We start from the raw sequence: 7500 nt of genomic DNA, 5'->3' as shown, positions 1-7500 counted from the left end.
GGGGACCGAATCGGACACCAGGTCAACCTCCGCTAAAGCGGCCGGGGTTGACCTGTTGTCCCTGCCGGACTTAGAAAATTTTTCTCTCCAGCCCGGGACCGGGGTTGACCTGTTGTCCCTGCCGGACTTAGAAATTTTTTCTCTCCCGCCTGGGACCGGGGTTGACCTGTTGTCCCTGCCGGACTTAGAAATTTTTTCTCTCCCGCCTGGGACCGGGGTTGACCTGTTGTCCCTGCCGGACTTAGAAATTTTTTCTCTCCAGCCTGGGACCGGGGTTGACCTGTTGTCCCTGCCGGACTTAGAAAATTTTTCTCTGCCGCCTGGGACCGGGGTTGACCTGTTGTCCCTGCCGGACTTAGAAAATTTTTCTCTGCCGCCTGGGACCGGGGTTGACCTGTTGTCCCTGCCGGACTTAGAAAATTTTTCTCTGCCGCCTGGGACCGGGGTTGACCTGTTGTCCCTGCCGGACTTAGAAAATTTTCCTCTCCCGCCTGGGACCGGGGTTGACCTGTTGTCCCTGCCGGACTTAGAAAATTTTTCTCTCCCGCCTGGGACCGGGGTTGACCTGTTGTCCCTGCCGGACTTAGAAATTTTTTCTCTGCCGCCTGGGACCGGGGTTGACCTGTTGTCCCTGCCGGACTTAGAAATTTTTTCTCTCCAGCCTGGGACCGGGGTTGACCTGTTGTCCCTGCCGGACTTAGAAATTTTTTCTCTCCCGCCCGGTACCGGGGTTGACCTGTTGTCCCTGCCGGACTTAGAAATTTTTTCTCTGCCGCCTGGGACCGGGGTTGACCTGTTGTCCCTGCCGGACTTAGAAAATTTTTCTCTCCCGCCTGGGACCGGGGTTGACCTGTTGTCCCTGCCGGACTTAGAAATTTTTTCTCTGCCGCCTGGGACCGGGGTTGACCTGTTGTCCCTGCCGGACTTAGAAAATTTTTCTCTCCCGCCTGGGACCGGGGTTGACCTGCTGTCCCTGCCGGACTTGGAAAATTTTTCTCTCCAGCCTGGGACCGGGGTTGACCTGTTGTCCCTGCCGGACTTAGAAATTTTTTCTCTCCCCGCCTGGGACCGGGGTTGACCTGCTGTCCCTGCCGGACTTGGAGCCCTAGGAGGGAATCGGCCACCAGGTCAACCTCCGCTGAAAGCGGCCACGGTTTACCTGGTGCCCGGGGAGCGAATCGGACACCAGGTCAACCTCTGCTAAAGCGACCGAGGTTGACCTGGTGCCCGGGGAGCGAATCTGACACCAGGTCAACCTCTGCTAAAGCGCCAGAGGTTGACCTGGTGCCCGGGGAGCGAATCGGACACCAGGTCAACCTCTGCTAAAGCGGCCGGGGTTGACCTGCTGTCCCTGCCGGACTTAGAAAATTTTTCTCTCCAGCCTGGGACCGGGGTTGACCTGTTGTCCCTGCCGGACTTAGAAAATTTTTCTCTCCCGCCTGGGACCGGGGTTGACCTGTTGTCCCTGCCGGACTTAGAAATTTTTTCTCTGCCGCCTGGGACCGGGGTTGACCTGTTGTCCCTGCCGGACTTAGAAATTTTTTCTCTCCCGCCCGGTACCGGGGTTGACCTGTTGTCCCTGCCGGACTTAGAAATTTTTTCTCTGCCGCCTGGGACCGGGGTTGACCTGTTGTCCCTGCCGGACTTAGAAAATTTTTCTCTCCCGCCTGGGACCGGGGTTGACCTGTTGTCCCTGCCGGACTTAGAAAATTTTTCTCTCCAGCCTGGGACCGGGGTTGACCTGCTGTCCCTGCCGGACTTAGAAAATTTTTCTCTGCCGCCTGGGACCGGGGTTGACCTGTTCTCCCTGCCGGACTTAGAAAATTTTTCTCTCCAGCCTGGGACCGGGGTTGACCTGTTGTCCCTGCCGGACTTAGAAATTTTTTCTCTGCCGCCTGGGACCGGGGTTGACCTGTTGTCCCTGCCGGACTTAGAAATTTTTTCTCTCCCGCCCGGTACCGGGGTTGACCTGTTGTCCCTGCCGGACTTAGAAATTTTTTCTCTGCCGCCTGGGACCGGGGTTGACCTGTTGTCCCTGCCGGACTTAGAAAATTTTTCTCTCCCGCCTGGGACCGGGGTTGACCTGTTGTCCCTGCCGGACTTAGAAATTTTTTCTCTGCCGCCTGGGACCGGGGTTGACCTGTTGTCCCTGCCGGACTTAGAAATTTTTTCTCTCCAGCCTGGGACCGGGGTTGACCTGTTGTCCCTGCCGGACTTAGAAAATTTTTCTCTCCAGCCCGGGACCGGGGTTGACCTGTTGTCCCTGCCGGACTTAGAAATTTTTTCTCTCCCGCCTGGGACCGGGGTTGACCTGTTGTCCCTGCCGGACTTAGAAATTTTTTCTCTCCAGCCTGGGACCGGGGTTGACCTGTTGTCCCTGCCGGACTTAGAAATTTTTTCTCTGCCGCCTGGGACCGGGGTTGACCTGTTGTCCCTGCCGGACTTAGAAAATTTTTCTCTGCCGCCTGGGACCGGGGTTGACCTGTTGTCCCTGCCGGACTTAGAAAATTTTTCTCTCCCGCCTGGGACCGGGGTTGACCTGTTGTCCCTGCCGGACTTAGAAAATTTTTCTCTCCCGCCTGGGACCGGGGTTGACCTGTTGTCCCTGCCGGACTTAGAAATTTTTTCTCTGCCGCCTGGGACCGGGGTTGACCTGTTGTCCCTGCCGGACTTAGAAATTTTTTCTCTGCCGCCTGGGACCGGGGTTGACCTGTTGTCCCTGCCGGACTTAGAAATTTTTTCTCTGCCGCCTGGGACCGGGGTTGACCTGTTGTCCCTGCCGGACTTAGAAATTTTTTCTCTCCAGCCTGGGACCGGGGTTGACCTGTTGTCCCTGCCGGACTTAGAAATTTTTTCTCTCCCGCCCGGTACCGGGGTTGACCTGTTGTCCCTGCCGGACTTAGAAATTTTTTCTCTGCCGCCTGGGACCGGGGTTGACCTGTTGTCCCTGCCGGACTTAGAAAATTTTTCTCTCCCGCCTGGGACCGGGGTTGACCTGTTGTCCCTGCCGGACTTAGAAATTTTTTCTCTGCCGCCTGGGACCGGGGTTGACCTGTTGTCCCTGCCGGACTTAGAAAATTTTTCTCTCCCGCCTGGGACCGGGGTTGACCTGTTGTCCCTGCCGGACTTAGAAATTTTTTCTCTGCCGCCTGGGACCGGGGTTGACCTGTTGTCCCTGCCGGACTTAGAAATTTTTTCTCTCCAGCCTGGGACCGGGGTTGACCTGTTGTCCCTGCCGGACTTAGAAATTTTTTCTCTCCCGCCCGGTACCGTGGTTGACCTGTTGTCCCTGCCGGACTTAGAAATTTTTTCTCTGCCGCCTGGGACCGGGGTTGACCTGTTGTCCCTGCCGGACTTAGAAAATTTTTCTCTCCCGCTCGGAACCGGGGTTGACCTGTTGTCCCTGCCGGACTTAGAAAATTTTTCTCTCCCGCCTGGGACCGGGGTTGACCTGTTGTCCCTGCCGGACTTGGAGCCCGAGGAGGGGATCGGCCACCAGGTAAACCTCCGCTGAAAGCGGCCACGGTTTACCTGGTGCCCGGGGAGCGAATCGGACACCAGGTCAACCTCAGCTGAAGCGGCCGGGGTTGACCTGCTGTCCCTGCCGGACTTGGAAAATTTTTCTCTCCAGCCTGGGACCGGGGTTGACCTGTTGTCCCTGCCGGACTTAGAAATTTTTTCTCTCCCCGCCTGGGACCGGGGTTGACCTGTTGTCCCTGCCGGACTTAGAAATTTTTTCTCTCCCCGCCTGGGACCGGGGTTGACCTGTTGTCCCTGCCGGACTTGGAGCCCCAGGAGGGGATCGGCCACCAGGTCAACCTCCGCTGAAAGCGGCCACGGTTTACCTGGTGCCCGGGGAGCGAATCGGACACCAGGTCAACCTCTGCTAAAGCGACCGAGGTTGACCTGGTGCCCGGGGAGCGAATCTGACACCAGGTCAACCTCTGCTAAAGCGCCAGAGGTTGACCTGGTGCCCGGGGAGCGAATCGGACACCAGGTCAACCTCTGCTAAAGCGGCCGGGGTTGACCTGCTGTCCCTGCCGGACTTAGAAAATTTTTCTCTCCAGCCTGGGACCGGGGTTGACCTGTTGTCCCTGCCGGACTTAGAAATTTTTTCTCTCCCGCCTGGGACCGGGGTTGACCTGTTGTCCCTGCCGGACTTAGAAAATTTTTCTCTGCCGCCTGGGACCGGGGTTGACCTGTTGTCCCTGCCGGACTTAGAAAATTTTTCTCTCCCGCTCGGAACCGGGGTTGACCTGTTGTCCCTGCCGGACTTAGAAAATTTTTCTCTCCCGCCTGGGACCGGGGTTGACCTGTTGTCCCTGCCGGACTTGGAGCCCCAGGAGGGGATCGGCCACCAGGTCAACCTCCGCTGAAAGCGGCCACGGTTTACCTGGTGCCCGGGGAGCGAATCGGACACCAGGTCAACCTCAGCTGAAGCGGCCGGGGTTGACCTGCTGTCCCTGCCGGACTTGGAGCCCGAGGAGGGGATCGGCCACCAGGTCAACCTCCGCTGAAAGCGGCCACGGTTTACCTGGTGCCCGGGGAGCGAATCGGACACCAGGTCAACCTCTGCTAAAGCGGCCGGGGTTGACCTGCTGTCCGTGCCGGACTTGGAGCCCGAGGAGGGGATCGGCCACCAGGTCAACCTCCGCTGAAAGCGGCCACGGTTTACCTGGTGCCCGGGGACCGAATCGGACACCAGGTCAACCTCCGCTGAAGCGGCCGGGGTTGACCTGCTGTCCCTGCCGGACTTTGAAAATTTTTCTCTCCCCGCCCGGAACCGGGGTTGACCTGTTGTCCCTGCCGGACTTGGAAAATTTTTCTCTCCCGCTCGGAACCGGGGTTGACCTGTTGTCCCTGAAGGACTTAGAAATTTTTTCTCTCCCCGCCTGGGACCGGGGTTGACCTGCTGTCCCTGCCGGACTTGGAGCCCCAGGAGGGGATCGGCCACCAGGTCAACCTCCGCTGAAAGCGGCCACGGTTTACCTGGTGCCCGGGGACCGAATCGGACACCAGGTCAACCTCTGCTAAAGCGCCCGAGGTTGACCTGGTGCCCGGGGAGCGAATCGGACACCAGGTCAACCTCTGCTACGGCGGCCGGGGTTGACCTGCTGTCCCTGCCGGACTTAGAAAATTTTTCTCTCCCCGCCCGGAACCGGGGTTGACCTGTTGTCCCTGCCGGACTTGGAGCCCGAGGAGGGGATCGGCCACCAGGTCAACCTCCGCTGAAAGCGGCCACGGTTTACCTGGTGCCCGGGGAGCGAATCGGACACCAGGTCAACCTCTGCTAAAGCGGCCGGGGTTGACCTGCTGTCCCTGCCGGACTTGGAGCCCGAGGAGGGGATCGGCCACCAGGTCAACCTCCGCTGAAAGCGGCCACGGTTTACCTGGTGCCCGGGGAGCGAATCGGACACCAGGTCAACCTCTGCTAAAGCGGCCGGGGTTCACCTGCTGTCCCTGCCGGACTTGGAGCCCGAGGAGGGGATCGGCCACCAGGTCAACCTCCGCTGAAAGCGGCCACGGTTTACCTGGTGCCCGGGGAGCGAATCGGACACCAGGTCAACCTCTGCTAAGGCGCCCGAGGTTGACCTGGTGCCCGGGGAGCGAATCGGACACCAGGTCAACCTCTGCTACGGCGGCCGGGGTTGACCTGCTGTCCCTGCCGGACTTAGAAAATTTTTCTCTCCCCGCCCGGAACCGGGGTTGACCTGTTGTCCCTGCCGGACTTGGAGCCCGAGGAGGGGATCGGCCACCAGGTCAACCTCCGCTGAAAGCGGCCACGGTTTACCTGGTGCCCGGGGAGCGAATCGGACACCAGGTCAACCTCTGCTAAAGCGGCCGGGGTTGACCTGCTGTCCCTGCCGGACTTGGAGCCCGAGGAGGGGATCGGCCACCAGGTCAACCTCCGCTGAAAGCGGCCACGGTTTACCTGGTGCCCGGGGAGCGAATCGGACACCAGGTCAACCTCTGCTAAAGCGGCCGGGGTTCACCTGCTGTCCCTGCCGGACTTGGAGCCCGAGGAGGGGATCGGCCACCAGGTCAACCTCCGCTGAAAGCGGCCACGGTTTACCTGGTGCCCGGGGAGCGAATCGGACACCAGGTCAACCTCTGCTAAAGCGGCCGGGGTTGACCTGCTGTCCCTGCCGGACTTGGAGCCCGAGGAGGGGATCGGCCACCAGGTCAACCTCCGCTGAAAGCGGCCACGGTTTACCTGGTGCCCGGGGAGCGAATCGGACACCAGGTCAACCTCTGCTAAAGCGGCCGGGGTTCACCTGCTGTCCCTGCCGGACTTGGAGCCCGAGGAGGGGATCGGCCACCAGGTCAACCTCCGCTGAAAGCGGCCACGGTTTACCTGGTGCCCGGGGAGCGAATCGGACACCAGGTCAACCTCTGCTAAGGCGCCCGAGGTTGACCTGGTGCCCGGGGAGCGAATCGGACACCAGGTCAACCTCCGCTAAAGCGCCCGAGGTTGACCTGGTGCCCGGGGAGCGAATCGGACACCAGGTCAACCTCTGCTACGGCGGCCGGGGTTGACCTGCTGTCCCTGCCGGACTTGGAAAATTTCTCTCCCCGCCTCGGACCGGGGTTGACCTGCTGTCCCTACCGGACTTAGAACATTTTTCTCTCCCCGCCCCGGCCCGGGGGTTAACCTCGGGGCGCACAGCTTCCCGGGTCTGACGTGCACGTCCTGTCACCTCCCGGGCCCGGCGTCCTCGTCCTCCCTTCCCCTTGGGCCGGCTCGGAGGAAGTTTTCCCTCGGCCCGGCCTCCGGGTTAATTGTTTGGGCCCGGCTGACTGAGGCCAGGCTGCTGACGCTAAAGCCCGGGGAGGCGGGGGCCTACGGCCATACCGGACCGAATGCCCCCGATCTCGTCCGATCTCGGAAGGTAAACCGTCCCGGGCCTGGCTAGTACCTGGATGGGTGACCGCCTGGGAATCCCAGGTGCCGTAGGCAGCTTTTGGCCCCAGCGGGGGTAGAGCGGGGCGTGTGTCTGCCGTGCGGGAGCAGGGAAGCCGTGAGGCCAAGGCGGCGCGACGGTCCTGGGGGGCGCTGAGGCCTTTCCCTCTGCCTGCCTGCGTGTCGGGGGCGGGGGGGCGGGCGAGGAAGCTTAGGCCCTCACCCGGTGCGGTGCGATGGCTTGGGTCGGGTCGGGGAGAGGGAAGAAAGCGTGTGTGGAGCGTTGGTGGGGCAGGTGTGTGTGTGGGAGTGCTGGGTGGGGCAGGCCGTTGAGGCGGTGGCGGTGGTGGTGTTTTTGGTGGGAGTGAGTTGGGGTCAGGTGGGTGTGGGGTCCCCCCCAGGGGGGGTGGATGGTCTGAGGGTTAAGGCTTGGAACGTGCGTCTTGGGGGACCGTGGGTGGAGGTTGTTGAGAGCGGGGAAGGCCCTGGGTCTCGGTTGTGGACTATTAAGCCCGGTGGAGGGGGACCGTGGGTGGAGGTTGTTGAGAGCGGGGAAGGCCCTGGGTCTCGCTTGTGGACTATTAAGCCCGGTGGAGGGG

General features: G+C 60.9%; 1 non-coding gene across 1 annotated transcript; it reads left to right on the top strand.

The window, feature by feature from the left end:
• Window positions 1–6839: 6839 nt before the first annotated feature.
• On the top strand, window positions 6840–6958 carry LOC142006036 (5S ribosomal RNA). Its single transcript, XR_012643184.1, has one exon. It is a non-coding gene; the product is annotated as a 5S ribosomal RNA (ribosomal RNA).
• The last annotated feature ends 542 nt before the right edge of the window (window positions 6959–7500 follow it).

Source organism: Carettochelys insculpta, unplaced genomic scaffold, assembly GCF_033958435.1.
Source record: "Carettochelys insculpta isolate YL-2023 unplaced genomic scaffold, ASM3395843v1 scaffold_0038, whole genome shotgun sequence".
In the NCBI taxonomy this organism is placed as follows: Eukaryota; Metazoa; Chordata; order Testudines; family Carettochelyidae; genus Carettochelys; species Carettochelys insculpta.
This window is presented reverse-complemented; position numbering and strand designations above follow the sequence as displayed.